This window comes from Lagenorhynchus albirostris, chromosome 17, assembly GCF_949774975.1.
Source record: "Lagenorhynchus albirostris chromosome 17, mLagAlb1.1, whole genome shotgun sequence".
NCBI lineage: Eukaryota > Metazoa > Chordata > Mammalia > Artiodactyla > Delphinidae > Lagenorhynchus > Lagenorhynchus albirostris.
Genome location: NC_083111.1, coordinates 24,114,351 through 24,131,298, shown reverse-complemented (window position 1 = coordinate 24,131,298; position 16,948 = coordinate 24,114,351). Strand labels below are relative to the sequence as shown.

The window sequence follows — 16,948 nt, the reverse complement described above, 5'->3', positions numbered from 1 at the left end:
TAATTATACCAACTTCATAGAGTTGCTGAGAATACATGAGATCAAATATGCAAAGCACCAAGAACAGTGCTTGATGAATAGTAGGTGCTTAATAACAGTGGTAGTAACCCCCTTGCCTATAAAAATCCCCCCCTGAGATGACGTTCCTTCTTACTCTTGATGTATCTGGCCTCATCACACTTCTTTCAAGAAACCTATCTCTTCAACGTAAGAAGTGAAACCCTGGGGTTGTTACACACGGTTGTACGTGATTGAATGCTTGTGGTTTGCTGCTTATCTGAGGCATTTGTCCTTCCAGACTTCCCCACCACCTTTCTTACTGGCACACAGATAAGATTAAACTTGTTATATTCAGTAGAAAAAAAAAATCCCTTACTTATTATAACTTCATAAAAACTGGGTCATGGGTATTTTTCATAGTTGCTCCCATTTTACTGACATTTTATGATGTATAATAACTAACAATAGCAAACGCTTATAGTGGCAGCACGTTAAAAAAAAAAAAAAAAAAGCTGCCACGTGCCCAGGCAGCCAATTCTGCTAAGGCAATTGCGTTTCTGAAACATACAGTGCCAAGGGTCAGATCTTTTGGTGAAACCATTATGAATTTAGTAGCTAGTCTCATAGGAGTTTCTAAAGAATTACTCTCTGAAAATTTTCTGGAATTATTTCCCCTGTGTCTTTTCAGCCTTTTAATTAACACTGAGTTATGATCTCTAACCTAGAAATAGGAGACTCCTTGAGAAAGCTCATTGGTCCTTACTGCATCTTTATAGTATTTCCCAGGGCGGTATCAGTATCCCAGTCCCTGACCTGTCCAAGGCAAGTTGTGTTGAGTAATGTGTCCCAAAGGCTGTGGTCATGAGACTTCTCTGTAAGGGTTTATATACACTGTGCAAGAGACTTTCCAATATTTAGCACTTGCATGGAGTGAGTCTAGAAGCTATTAAAATTACTGGGGATATCAACTGAAAAAAAAATACATAACCTAAAAGTTGAGAATTATGTTTTATTCGGTGGATTTTCTGAGGACTTAAGCCCAGAAGACAGCCTCTCATAGAGCTCTGAGGGACTGTTCCAAAGAGGGAAGGGAGGAGCCAGGATATACAGGAGTTTTTACAACAAAAACCAGGTAGTTGGAACATCAGATGATTACTGTTAATTAAAGAAAAACCAGACATCTCAAGTTAATGAATTTAGAGCTTTTCTACGTACAGGAAGATGCAAGAGTCTGGGCTCACTGAAATCATTCCTTTGGCACCTCAACTATCTAGGACCAGTATCTGGCTCTTTCCCATCCTGAATGCCCTCAGGGTGCACTGTTGAGGCGGTGGCTGACGACTTGGTGGCTGGCAGCCTGTTTGTCTCCACCCTGAGTTTCTTCAGAGCTCACCGTTGGAGCGGTTATAGTGGCTGATGGCTTGATGGCTGCAACATCCTTTGTTTCCTGATTGTATGGCAAGTGACATTTTTCATCCACAGGAACATCTGCTTAGAGAATGAAGGAATCAGAATTCTTAGTCTTTCAGAATACTGAGAACATAGAAATGGTTGTGTTTGAGATGCCATGAGTAAACTGTTAAGGGAGAAGCATTTTCCTGGGACAGAATGAAAAAGAAAAGTCAGGAGAGATAGATAGACACAGAGACACAGAGAAAGAGAGAGAGACAGGCAGACAGACAGACACAGAAAGAAACAGAGAGAGAGCTTTCCCACCAGTGAGTAAGAAGTTAGAGGAGGGCTAGGAAGCAGGGCAGAGAGGACGGCAGCACGGGACCAATGTTTTCCCATTCTTACTTCATTGTCCTGTTTCTCTGTCGCAGCACTTCTTCATGTTATTTGCTGCGTCATCTTCTGTGGAGTAACGTGGTTCTTCAACCTGAACATGAACTCATGAAGAGAGAAAGGAGCAGTGGAAGAGCCGCTCTCCCAGCTGCTCAAAGCACTCCTTTTCCAGAGTAAAGGGAGCGTCATTTTCCAAATATTCATTTTTTGAGATTATTTCTATTTAACTGGTTTCCAGAACAGATTTGAAATAGTTGGTTATCGTGTGATGGTCTAAATACCATTCTCCCAAGGGAAAATGCAGGTACATTCAGGTTAACTTTGCTTATACAGTAAAGGCAATCATTCCAATAGTTCAAGTTCAGAGATATGAGATGATAGTAACTGGAGTCTTTTTTTGAATCCAGATGTAGAGTTAATAATCTATTGCATAATTCAACAGCACATATTGAATATTAATGATATTCTACAGGTATTTAACACTTCTTATCTAATAACCCCGAAATGCTTGCTTTTAGCTATCACAACATATATTTTCTGTTAGCCTAATAGATTACAGAGGCATTTCCAATTCAAAGGTGTAAAGATGACAACTCATAAGAAACAATGTTAGGTCCCACTCTATCTCTTTGTTGTTACGAGGAAACTTCCTGCTTCAGACTGGCAGAAAGTCACCAAGAGGGCCAGGAGTAGAGGAAGAAACCGTGGTTTCAGTTTCTGAACGAACTCTCATCCGTAATGCCCTCCCCAATCAGTGAAGCTCTGGGGTCCCCCATCCCTCTGCATATACAAATTCTTTGGCACACTTCCTGAGAAACAAACTGATAGCTAAGGAAGATTTAGACCCTGACACCCACAGAAAGCAGGGGCTGTTTTAGCACATGCTGCACAGGACTAAGGGTATCTCCTGCCGTCATATCTGCATACCTTGAAATTGAATTTTAAAAGGTCAGAATCTAGATATGTAAACATTTAAAAATATTATCCCCTAACTTATTTGTTTAGCTTCTAACACGTGTTAATCTCCTTCTGTTTTATCTGTAGTTGTGGGAGGTCTATGCCCAGAGCCTACAGAGAGCCTTTGTCAGGGTGGCTCTGCACTGTCAGCAGAGGGGGCGGGGCTCTGCCTGGGCCCTGGCTGGGCTGGCAGCGCTGGGGTGCAGTCAGCACTGGCTCTTTTCCCGATCAGGCCACTTCTCAGCCTTGCTATTGGCCCAGAGACCAACTTTCTGCTGCCATGGGACAAGCCCGTGTCCTGCTGGCTGGTGGATACCTGATGTCGTTTCCATTTGCCATCCAATTCAGTCATCATCACACTACTTTTACAATCTGGACACCTCAGCACATTCCTGGAAAAAATGAATAAATGTAAAAGATCATAAAGGATTTATTTGTATAGCTCTCAAGCCCATCAAAAAAAAAAAAAGAAAGAAAGAAAGAAAAGAAAAAAAAACCTGCTAAAAGCCATAGTATTTGTACTCAGTCAGGGAGAACGAGAGTTAAAGAGCAAATCACTTCCCTTTAGGAGTATTTGCTGTGTTCCAAGATAATTAAGAAAGCAGCCAGACCTCTTGGAAGCTGATGCTTTCTGAAATAGAGAATTTCCAAATGCAAAGTGTTCCTGATGGCAAGATTAATTTCTTCTTGTGCCCCTGTGCATTCTTGATGTGGCATATATCCTGGGAAAGGCATAGGGCAAACTCAGAAGCTGAAGCTTGCCAAAGGATACGTCAGTATATCCTGCCTTACCCTTTCCCATTCTCTCCAGACTTCAGAAAGAAAAGAATGCAGCTTTTTTTTCATCCATTACCGGCCTTACAGAAGAATACTAGTTTATTTGGGACAATCATGTTGTCCCCCCTTTAAATCCATAGACGTCTAATCCAGTGCAGACGCAGGGTAGAGACAAATTCATCTCTCAGTGCTGAATGTCTTTCTGAAATAACCCAGAGGAGTGCTAACCTGGGCCCAAAGAAAAAAATAATCTTTTATATAATAAAGTGATTATATCTAAAGAGTGTTATTCCAATATAATATTTGTACGCTACCTCAAATCCTATTTGCTCTGACTGTGGAGGGGATTCAGGACGGAGAGAAACAGGATCCTGGCCCTAAGTAAGGTGCATACTGCTAAAGGACTGATTCCAAAGAGCCCAGACTTGCATCTTCCCATATAAGAAAAGTGCTAAATTCATGAACTTGCAATGTCTGTTTTTTCTTTAATTAACAGTCATCTTTTGATGTTCCAACTATCTGGTTTCTGTTGCAAACATTCCTCTATATGCTGGCTCTTCCTTTACCCCTTCAGAGCAGTCCCTCAGAGCTATCAGAGAGGCTGTCCTCTGGGCATAAGACCTCAGAAAGTCTGCTGAATAAAACATAGTACTCAACTTTTGGGTTGTCCTTTTTTATTCAGCCGACATGACTCTCTAGACAGCTGTCAGCTGGTCAGCTTCAGGCACTGGGCCCAGACCTCTGGATCCCCCTCTAAGAGGTCAATTCCTGCCATCTTATCTGAGTTTCTGGGTGTGGCGGGGAGGAGAAGAGCGGCCGTGCAGTCCTGTGTCCACCAAAACCTTCACAGGTGATGACCTGGTACACCCCTTCCTCCTCTCCTGTCCTCCACCTTCTCCCCTCTTCCTCCTTCTCTAACCCTTCCCCTCACTGGCAGCTTCCCTAAAAGATATTACTCAGCCATATAAAGAAACGAAATTGAGTTATTTGTAATGAGGTGGATGGACCTAGAGTCTGTCATACAGAGTGAAGTAAGTCAGAAAGAGAAAGACAAATACCGTATGCTAACACATATATATGGAATTTAAGAAAAAAAAATTGTCGTGAAGAACCTAGGGGTAAGACGGGAATAAAGACACAGACCTACTAGAGAATGGACTTGAGGATATGGGGAGGGGGAAGGGTAAGCTGTGACAAAGCGAGAGAGTGGCATGGACATATATACACTACCAAACGTAAGGTAGATAGCTAGTGGGAAGCAGCCACATAGCACAGGGAGATCAGCTCGGTGCTTTGTGACCACCTGGAGGGGTGGGATAGGGAGGGTGGGAGGGAGGGAGACACAAGAAGGAAGAGATATGGGAACATATGTATACGTATAACTGATTCACTTTGTTATAAAGCAGAAACTAACACACCATTGTAAAGCAATTATACTCCAATAAAGATGTTAAAAAAAAAAAGATATGCAGAACAGTTGACTGCAATGTTGCTGTTACTACCCCGCAAGTATTTTAGATAAGTTCTAGTTATGAATAAAAAAGGTAATGGCTGGTGCTGAAAGGCAAATTGGGGGATAATTGTAATTTTAGTCAGCAGTACTGTGTGGTGGTGACATCTGGACTTTACAATCAGCCTGAGTCTAAATTCTCCCCTCACTATTACTCGACTTTCATGGAAACTTCCACAGCCTCAGCTTCCTCATGTGCAAAATGAGAATAATTCAAGAATTAAATGAGATAACATATGTAAAGATCTCATTATGTTTCTGGCACATAATATCTGTTTAATAAATGTTAGCTATTATTGTTAATTCCAAACCTATAACACCTCCTTACCAGTGATGTCATATTTAAAGGCCAAAAAATTATTAACAGCAGCAAAATCCCCAACAAGTTTTGGAAAACTGAGATTGAAATGGAAGAAATAAAACCTCTAAATGCAATAAGTGTGTTATGGAGTATATGACAAAGCCAATACTTTTCTATGAAAGGATTTTTATACTTTGTAGTAAACTTGAAACTAGGAACTTAGTAGAATTAGTAAAGGTCAGACCTCTGGACAAAATATCTGCTTCCCTGGGCATTGTCTTGAGTTTAGTAAAATTACTGACCTTCTCCCAAATCGAGCTGTTCCTGTATATGAAACAGTGTTGGACATGGTTTTTGGTCTCCAGAAAAAGATACTACAAACTACAAAGTGTTACTCTTGATTAATAACAAACAACCCCTCTGTTGAATTGTGTCCCCCTAAAAGATATGTTTAAACCCTAACCCCCAGTACCTCAGAATGTGACCTCATTTGGAAATAATGTCTTTACAAAGATAGATTAAAATAAGGTCATTAGGGTGGGCCTTAATCCGATAAAACTTGTATACTTATATAAAGAGGAAGTTTGGATAAAGAGACAGGCACACAGAGAGAATGCCACTTGAACGTGAAGGCAGAGACCCAGGTGATGCGTCTACAAGCCAAGGAAAGCCGGAGATTGCCAGTAACCTGGCAGAAGCTGGGACAGAAAGAAGCAAGTAACAGATTCGCCCTCTGAGCCCTCAGAAGGAACTAACTCTGCCAAAAGCCTTGATCTTGACTTTCTAGCCTCCAGAACTGTGAGAAAAGAAATTTCAGCTGCTTAAACCACTTAGTTCGTAGTACTTTGTCATAGCAGCCCTAGAACACTAATACGTAAACACAATGATCACAACCAGGACTATATTAAAATTCCACAGATCATATTGAAAATTATATTGAAGAATCACAGCTCCCCAGGCCTAACAAACAAATACATACCCTTAAAATTCCTCTTGTTTTTTATTGCAGCTGCTACACTGGCAGCAGCCTCAACCTTTCTTGTTGCCACTGCATTATTGATTGCTATTTCATATTCTCTCAGGCACCCATTAGCTCTTCTGTTGTGATTGTTTTCTGTTTGTTTTTCACCCCGTTATGTCTTTAAAATGATTGGCATGCAGTCTTATTTTGTATTTCAATATTTAAGACTGAGAGTCAACTCCGTCTGGAAAGCAAATGGGGGGCTCAGCTTAAAGCAACACACTTAGCTCCAAGCACCCATGAGGGCTGTAAAATCTCCCAGAAGCACTGGGTTCATTGTGTCTGTGGAGTTAGGTTAATTATAACCTAGTGTTCTACCTACACCATCCCTCAGACTTCCTTTCACCTTGATCATGATTTTAGCTTCTAACATGACTCATCTATCTGGTCTTTTCTCCAGTAAAAAGATGAGTATTACAGAAGACTTTTGCCATTCTTTGGCTCTCCAGCATCCAACAACTCACTCCAATCAACACCCTAATACAGGAGTCCCCAACCCCCAGGCTACAGACTGTTACCGGATGAGCCAGCAAAGCTTCTTCTGTATTTACAGGCGCTCCCCGTCGCTCTCATTACTGCCTGAGCTCCACCTCCTGTCAGATCAGTGGCGGCATTAGATTCTCCTAGGAGCTTGAATCCTACTGTGAACTGCGCATACGAGGGATATATGTTGCGTGCTCCTTATGAGAATCTAATGCCTGATGATCTGAGGTGGAGCTGAGGCAGTGATGCTAGCACTGGGGAGCGGCTGCAAATACAGATTATCATTAGCGGAGAGGTTTGACTGCACAGAGACCATGATAAATCAACTGCTTGCAGACTCATATCAAAACCCAATCTGTGGGTGTCAAGTGAAAACAAGCTCAGGGCTCCCACTGATTCTGCATTATGGTGAGTTGTATAATTATTTCATTATATATTACAATGCAATAATAATAAAGTGCATAATAAATGTAATGCTCTTGATTCATCCCCAAACCATCAACCGTCCCCCCTTACCCTGGTCCGTGGAAAAACTATCTTCCATGAAACCAGTCCCTGGTGCCAAAAAGGTTGGGGATTGCTGCCCTAATATCTCATTAGGGGAAGTCCCAAAAAAATACCCCTTTTGGGAAATTCCCCAACTGTGACTGCCTCCACCCAGGAATGAAGGGACTCAAATCCTTCCTGGCCCCTTTGTGTAGTCAGGGAGTGGGCATAAAACCAAAACTCAGTCCATCAGGCCTCCTTCCTGGAACTTTGAATTCTGAGCAAGGAACAAATCCTTTTGGCTTTCAGAGTCATCCCAACAGCAACACAAAGACCAGATGGTTTCTGCATTATAGTTCCTGCTGCCAAGCCTGAGGAGCTGCCTGGAACTGCCAGTTTTCCAAGACGGGTGCTCCAGACTCTTGTTAATACTTGTGCACCTGATACGCTTCTGATATACGTATTCTGGCTTTCTTTTTCCATTTCTTTTTCTTTTTCCTTCCCTTCCTCCCTCCCTTCCTTCCTTCCTCTCTGTCTCTCCCTTCCTTCCTTCCAACCTTCCTTCCTTTCTCTCTCTCTCTCTCTCTTTCTTTTCAACCACATTTGGTCTCAGTGGCTTACAACCAAGACTCTTGACAGATTCAAGGCCTAATGAACAGAAACTACCAGACTATGGTGCAGCTTCATCTCATATAGGTGGTGGGATATGAGGAAAATCTTATACCCAGTCTGAGCCTGTTTGCTCATGTGGAATGTGAATCTGATATCTGCCTTCCTAAACTCTGAGCTTATCGTGCAATCCAAAAAAGCTCTTTGTTACTGTTAAGCAATGGAATAATGATAATGATGATGATGATGATAATGATACTAAAGATACTTTATTAGAGTTTCATAAGGTAAATATGCAGGAAAAAGGAATACATAGATGTGAGGTGGGAGGTGGAATACTTAAAGCACTTTAAAAAATTACATAATAAATTTCTTTCTGAGTGTTAGAATAAAATATTTGAAATTCACACTACATTTCAATGAACCAAAAAAGAGAGTCATTCCTTAAAGAATGCATTTAATACTATGTAAATAATGCTGCTCTTCATTTATTTTTCTTATAAATATGGATTTCTTTGTTTCAGATTTTCTTAAGGGGAATTCTATCTGAATGTGTTACAGCTAAATTCATGAGTCCACCCATAGCAGATTGCATTTCATATCCCCAAATGCAATGCCTGTTAGATCTTTTGTTTATACCTTAACTGTTGGCTATCTTTTTTCAATAAACATTTTTATTGAATTATACATTCAGAAGGGTATACAAATCATAAAGGTACAGTTTATTGAACTATCACAAAGGGCACACACCCATGTAAGTGACAGCTAGGTCAAAAACTGAATACTCCTAGAACCTGAGAAAATACCTTCATGCCCCTCCAAGGCCATACTCTAGCTGCCTGAATTGCCCTTAATTTTAACACCAGAGAACAATTTTTCCTGTTTCTGAATTTTATTTAAGTGGAATTATAAACTATGTATCATTTTGTATAAGGCTTCTATAGATCAACAATATATTTATGAGATTCATTCAGGTTTTGAGAGTAGCAGTGGTTTTCCTTCATTACTGTGTGTTATTCTATTGTATAAATCTACCACAATTGGTTTATTCATTCAACTCTTTGAAATGTTTCCAGTTACAAATGATATTGTTTTCAACATTCTATTTTATCTTTTGGTGTACATATGTATTTCTTTTAAATATTTACCTGGGGATGTAGTTGCTGGGTCATAGAATATGAAGATGTTTAACTCTTATAGATAAAAAATAGTCTTCCCAAAGAGGTTCTGTAGTGTTCTGCATCCTTGTCAACACTTGGCATTATCAGTTATTTTAAATTCTAGTTATTCTAGTGGGGTTTAGTGTTATCTCCTTGTAGTTTTAATTTTCATTCCCTTGATTCTAAGCACACAACAAAGAAAAACTACATTATCTTTTATTATTTACACTGAGGGATATGCAGGGAGACAAACTGTACCCAAAGTGAGCTCAAAACTTTACAGCCTTGCCCTCGAAACAAACACATGTACCTGAATCTGCATGTGTGTAGGAGAGCAAGTGTATAACTGAGGAGTTCTTCAAATAGCTTCCATGCAGAATTAAATGTTTATGAAAAGATAAATAAGTGATAAACACAAGCTAATGTGAAACTTACATATATTATTAAAATTCAACTTAAGCACAACTATTTAGAATCTAGACCAACAAAAGATTTTTTTTCAGGGGGTGGGTTATTTTATCATAAGGTTTGTTAAAATTGCTGGTCCATGATGATATTCAAAAGCACACCACCTAGATGATTTTATTATCATTTTTAAACTCTCTACAGACAACACATCCCTTTATTGCCTGCACTCAGAGTGGACCACTCTCACTGCCCCATCCTTGGTTGCCACTAAGGGATTTTATGCCTTTATATGTTGAATCATTCTTGCATTCCAGGAATAATTCCCAACTGATCATGGAGTATACTCTTTAAATTTTTTTTCTGATGTCCTAAATGATTTCGGCCCCATCCCAATTTACATCACCTACTTTGAATGGGTTTCTGTGCCTTAAAACTCAAAGAGCCTGGTGCATAGTGGATGCTAAATAAAACATTACCTTTGGACCTAAATTTACGGGTTTCTATGTTGACTTGGAGTGGAAACTCTTTCTTGGAGGCTAGTGGGAGTCAAAACATCATACTAATATTAGCATCTCTTCTTCTAGGGAGTTAGAGAATCAAAAATAACTAAAAAATAAAAGAGCACTTTTGTGGGAAGTTAAGGAAGGGACTTGACCCTTGGCATCATTAGCTCACTTGAGCTTGCACTCATCTCTTTATTGTCAGTGAGTTTACTGGTTGGCAAATGGACATGGTAAGGACAGCACCAACTTTCAAATAGATACAGACAGGAAGAATCAGAAGTAGGAATATAGTTTATTGACATGTCATTATTTCTCTAGATACCATGATCATTTAGAGACATGGTTTATGACATCTGTTTACAGTTTACAAAGGCATTAAGAACCAAGTGACAGTGCAGTAAGATTGCATGAGACAATACTCCTGTTTTCCCCCTGACTTTATTTCTGTGTTGTATCAGTTATATGACAGTTATTTAACCTCTTTACTGTGACATACAATGGTAGGGTGTGCTATGCTGTATTAACATAATTATGCTCCTTTATTGACTATAAAAAAAGAATTTTTCAGAAGTCCTGGGCATTGTAAACAGCAGCTTCTTCAAGTTAATGCATAGGAGTGTCAGCACAGAATTGCAGAGGTTAGTTAATGGAAGCTGAAATTCTGCACTATTAATAAAGCATGGTATTTAAGAATTGAAGTGAATTATCTATGAGGTTTAGGCATGGAGCTCTAGGAAATAAATATTTTATATAATTACAACATAAGATTAACTGTCTAAATATTATTTATTGCCTTACAATTTTTAGCACTTTATCCCTCAATAATTAATATTATTTACTAAATATCTATTACTATCATTAAGAGGTAAAATACTATATGTAATAATAAGTATTATGAAATCATTATTTATACATATCAAACATGGGGCTGAGGAGGACCTGGGAAGGGAAATCTGGGCGGGGACCAAGGGCTGCCTGGAATTTATAACTTTATTATTATATTTAAAATAGTAACTATTCAAATTTCCTGTACACTATTCATTGCATGATAATATATAACATTTATTGCTATATAATGACTAGTATTTCATTTATTAGTATTTTGTATTAGTAGTACTAGCAATTAGTAACCATTTACTAAATAATAAATATATAGAAAATGATTTTAATTATATGCGAAGCCTCTCCCATCTCTCCCTCCACTTCACCCCAGGCTATGATTCCTAGAAGAACTGGGCAGTAATTATCACATTTTCGTGCTTCTCTGAATGATCTACAATTTGTGACACTTGAGCCATGTCTGGAAGGATGAATGGGGTTAGATAGGAAAGGGGAGATCGAAGGTCTTTCCAGGGAAGGGTCAGCAGGTACAAAGACATAGAGACGTCTGGCTAGTTGGAATGGCTGGGGGCTGGCTGTCACCCTTCACAGTCTCACATCCCTAGTGCAATTTCCAAGTGTCCTCTCTCTTCAGCAAGATAGTCAAATTTCTTTAACAGAGGCTGACTTCTAAAAGAGCAAAAGTGAGATTTGCCAGGTCTCTTAAGGGCTAGACCAGAATTTGCAGTCATTTTTGCCACATTCTGCTGGTCAGTGCAAGTGACAAGGTCAGCATAGGTCCAAGGGGAAGAGAATTAGCCCTTACTTGTTGATGAGAGGACAGACATATGTCTGTAACCATGAGAAGAACTGGATACTATTATATGACACAGGATTGTTCCTTGAAATTTGGAAATGAGAACATCCCAGATTAGCCACACCCATTCTACTTTTAAATTTCACTATGTTTTGGACTACCTTACTCAAAAATTGCATTTCTTTTATTACATGAAGGAGAAAAAAGAAGGAAAAGAAAAAAGAAATCCCTGTACAGGAAATCCGCTTTTGAAGTTCCCCAAACTAATTAAGAACACACTCAAGTCTCATTTATTTTATATTATCCATAAAATAATCAAAAGTTAACAGGTATTTACCTATGCCTGTTAGAGCATTAATTTCACTAGTAAAATCATCTAAAGTATCAAATTCTAGGCATCTGTTTAAACTAATAATCTTGAAGAAACTTTGTCTAAAGCAGAGTTGTGGCTCACTAGATGAAATATTTTTATTAGATTTGAAATTAGATGTTCATTTGTAGAAAACAGACACCACTTCAGGCATTTAAGAAGAAAGGGGTTTAATACAGTGAATTTGGTGCATACAAACTAACTGGAAATGTTGGAGGTACAAAATCCAGGATGCTGTAGATCAACACCACAGAACAAGCCCAGCAAAGGACTGCTAACTGTCATCACCAGGAAGCTGGCAAGTCAGGAAGCTGCAGTCTCAAGTGGACCATCATCTTAGTCATCATATAAGGAAAGAGTATTTCCTACAATTGTTGATCGGGATAAGAGGATGGAAAGCCACCACTTAAATGTTGACCTCTGGACCATGTACGCACAATGATTTATATAAGGGCAAAAACAAATTAAAAATAAGAAAAAAACTTTAATTCTTTGTACTGAAATAAAATGAAGCATTTCTCCCTCTCCCTTTTCTTAGAACATTCACTTTAGAAAACTTATAATTCCTGTTTCTTTGAAATATTTGTAATCCTTTTTAAAAACTAAATATGCCTCTTGCCAATTTTATAACCCAGGAATGTTTCCTCAACCTAGAAAACAACTCTGAAATGTTAGCATCAAGGAAGAAAACGCCCCTATCTCTCAGTTTTTATGGGAGGGTAGAAGCTGGTTCCTGCCTCTAAGTTGCAAACCTACCTCCTGTCATAATGATATAAGAAATTTATTTTTCCTTTGGGCAAAGGCAATGAGCACAGGTGGTTACCCTAATTACCAAGTGAATTTAGGACCAACTATGTGTGATAAATTGTGCTGTCCTGTGCTGTTTATGTTGAGAAGCCAGATGGAATGGGTTGTGTCTGCTCAGCTGCACAAAAGGGTGAGATTCCTTTCTCTCCTTGCAGTCTCCTACCAGATTACCTGTAATTCACATCACATTCTGGTTCAGCCTTGTTCAATAACAACATTTTTTTCTTTTCTATTTTTGTGGGGAGGATTTCTCAGTTAGCAGGGGATCTTGTTTTTATATTTCCCCAACACTGCATGCCACAGCCTCTGTGCCTCTGTTCCTGTTTATTTTTTTTCACTTATTCAAGTCTTGCATGAGTGCATTTGATAGGCAAAACCTAAATCATACCCAGAACCCTAATCTTGGGTGAGCCTGGGAAATGTCGTTTTTAGCTTTCCAGTCCCTACAATGTATGTTTCATCAAAAGAGCGAAGTTCTAAATTTCTAGACAAGTAGTGAATAAGGCATCATAAAAATCATGTAGTCTAGATGAGTTTAATTCTCTGCTTTAAATCCTGGAGGAACTCTAGTATTTGAATTTTTCTAACCACGAGCTGCAACTAATACACACCTCAGCACATGCCAGGTGTCAGTGAGAATTAATGATCAGTTCTGAGCATCTTCCCTGCCAACAGGCCTGAGTTAATCATTCTACTTTTTAGCTATCACAATGACTGTGCAAGTTGGCTATAATTACCTGGATTTTGTTCATTAGGAGACTGAGGTTCGAACAGTTTACATGTCCTGTCCCAAACTCTACAACTAGAAGGGGAAAATTCAACGTTTAAATTTAGGTGGTTTGATCCATTCCCCTACTTGTCTCATGATTTTCCCTTTTTACTTTCAGGTTCCTAGATCAACCCAGTGGGGTTTCTCCTGCCGTATCACACACAGTCTCAATGTTACTACTAGAGTTAAGAAAATGCTTTCAAGGTAAAGAAGTAGAGGTTTTTCTAGATGTGGCTTAACTCAGGAACGTGGTTTGCAGTACCACCAGCTGCCTCTGCCCTTCTGGCCAGCCTGTGCCCAACGGCTTCTATGGATGGACAGCTAGAGGGGGAGGCAAAGCAGCTTCCCAGCGGGGCTCTGCCTTTCACCACAGGACCGTATTGGGTAGGTTACTTGACTTTTCTAAGCCTCGACTTCCAAATCTGTAAAACAGATAAAAACTCAGGCTGCCTCACGGGTTTGTGAGGACTGAGTGAGAAAACAGATGCAAAGCACCTGCCCCATAGAAATCACCAAATGAAGGTCGGAGCCCCTGACGATTTTATGATGATCAAACTTAACACTTCACGAAGCAATGCATTCTCAGTTGAGACAGCCTGAGTTACTGACAAATGGTTTATTATATAGAGCAGAATTTTGCCTCTAGTACATTTTATTCATTGGTCTTAAGTATTCCCTCTGGGAAAAAAGCAAATTAGGCATCACACTCTTCCACATGACAACCCTTTAAATAGTTGAAGGTGCATTTCCCCCGTTCACCCATATGAAACTTGTGTCTGCCAACTTCCCCACCCAACCCACACTCAAGTTTTTATATACAAACTACTCTTTAGCCAGTTCTCCTCAAGTTTATTCTTGGAAATATTTTTAAACTGTTGGTATTTACATTTATATTCCATTTTATTTCACAACAGCTTTGACTATCATCTTAGCCCCTCAAGAGTTTTTTTTTATTGAAATATAATTGATTTGCAATGTTTCCGGTGTACAGCAGAGTGATTCAGTTATACATATATATATGTATATATACATATTCTTTTTCAGATTCTTTTCTTTATAGGTTATTACAAGATATTGAAGATAGTTCCCTGTGCTATACAGTAGGTCCTTGTTGTTTAGCTATTTTATATATGGTAGTGTGTATCAGTTAATCCCAAATTCTTAATTTATCCCTCCCCCTAAGAGCTTTTTAATCTGGATTTCATTATTCTCTGTATGAGCAAGTTCTCTGGATTAGCTAGGATTAGGTTTGCCTATGAATTACATGACACTAAGATATACATACAGACACTTATGTTGTTTCCATACCTTGGCTGTTGTGAATAATGCTGCAGCGATCATGGGAGTACAGATATCTCTCTAGATAATGGTTTTGTGTCCTTTGTATGTCAGAAGTGGGATTGCTGGGTCATACAGTAGTTCTATTATTGATTTTTTTGAAGAACCTCTGTACTGTTTTTCATAGTGGCTACAGCAATTTGCATTCCCACCAACAGTGCCCGAGGGTTCCCTTTTCTCCACACCCCCGCCAGCATGTTTTATCTCTTTTTCAAAATAGCCATTCTAACAGGTGTTAGGTTATATCTCACTGTGCTTTTTATTTTCATTCCCCTGATTAGTGATGTTGAGCACCTTTTCATGTACCTATTGGTTATTTGTATGTCTTCCTTGGAAAAATATTTATTCAAATCCTTTGTTCTGACTGCTCCACCCACCAGCCTTTCCCTCTCTCTCCATATCTTCTGGCCTCTCTATTCCCTGAGACACAACAATATTGAAATTAGGCCAGTTAATAATCATACAACGGCCTCTAAGTGTTCAAGTGAAAGGAAGAGTCACACGTCTCTCACTTTAAATCAAAAATTATAAATGATTAATGTGAGGGAGGAAGGCATGGTGAAATTCAAGATAGACTGAAAGCTAGGACTCTTGCACCCAACAGTTAGCCAAGTTGGGAATGCAAAGGAAAAGTTCCTGAAAGAAATCAAAATTGCCACTCCAGTGAACACATGAATAATAAAAAAAACTGTAACAGCCTTATTGCTGATATGGAGAAAGTTTTAGTGATTTGGATAGATCAAACCAACCACAATATCCCCTTAAGCCAAAAGCCCAATACAGACAAAGGCTCTAATTCTCTTCAATTCCATGAAGTCTGAGAGAGATGAAGGCACTGCAGAAGAAAGGTTTGAAGCGAGCAGAGGTTGGTTATGAGGTTTAAGGAAAGAAGCCGTCTCCATAACATAAAAGTGCAAAGTGAAGCAGCAAGTGCTGATATACAAGCTGCAGCAAGTTATCCAGAAGATCTGGCTATAGATGATTAATGAAGGTGGTTACACGAAACAACAGACTTTCAGTGTATATGAAACCACCCTATATTGGAAGAAGATGCCACCTAGACTTTCATATCTAGAGAGGAGACGTCAGTGCCTGACTTCAAATCTTCAAAGGACAGGCTGACTCTCTTGTTAAGGGCCGAAGCAGTTGGTGATTTTACGGTGAAGCCGATGCTCATTTACCATTCCAAAAATCCTAGGGCCCTTCAGAATTATGCTCAGTCTGCTCTTCCTGTGCTCTGTAACTGGAACAACAAAGCCTGGACTTCAGCTAAAACAGCAGAAGCTGAACTGCTCCCATACTCCTTATTTGCTGCATGCACTTCTCCAATGTGTTGAAGCCCTTCTTCTAATCTAGTTTATATCCCAAGTTTGTATCCACCTTGACAATAAAATTCTTCCACTTACTCTAGGACTTTTTGAAATAAGATTATAATGTCCCAAGTCATGTAGGGACTGGGTCCACAAATGCCCTATATATATATCTCAATTTTTAGCAGTAGCCACGGTGATTGGTTCAGTGGGTGAACACGTGAGCTAAGTTGTCCAGTCTGTCTGTGGAATTTTTATATAGCAAAATGGGAAAAAAATGTATTCTTACTTTGCTCTAGAATCACAAAATTTGGAGACTCTAAGCCGGGAATTGGCTACCTTCCCACACCCCCACCATGTATATGAATCCATCTCTCTGCAATAGAAGAGGATAAAATCAATAAGCAGGAAAAACAGAGACAAAAGACAACCATGATGGCATTGTGTCTCCAGGTCCTATATCTGAAGCTCCCCAGTTTGCCCGATCCCTGCAGCTCTTCCTTGGCTTCTCTGAACAACCCCCTGGATGACTTCATTAAAACAACCTTGGTGCTTAATCTTTCTTAAGTTGGAGTTTATGTCATTGCAAACATAAGAATATTAACTGTAGCAGAGATAGCTAACTCTTATGCCCCAAATGTATGCATTTCCTTCCTGGAGTTCCTACCAGGAACTGCAACCCAGTCAGGCAACACACTTTCCAACCTCAATACACCTA

General features: G+C 39.3%; 1 long non-coding RNA gene across 1 annotated transcript; it reads left to right on the top strand.

Moving 5' to 3' along the window:
* Window positions 1-7,016: 7,016 nt before the first annotated feature.
* LOC132508143 (uncharacterized) lies at window positions 7,017-11,318 on the top strand. Its single transcript, XR_009536454.1, has 3 exons — window positions 7,017-7,242; window positions 7,630-8,074; window positions 11,214-11,318. It is a non-coding gene; the product is annotated as an uncharacterized LOC132508143 (long non-coding RNA).
* The last annotated feature ends 5,630 nt before the right edge of the window (window positions 11,319-16,948 follow it).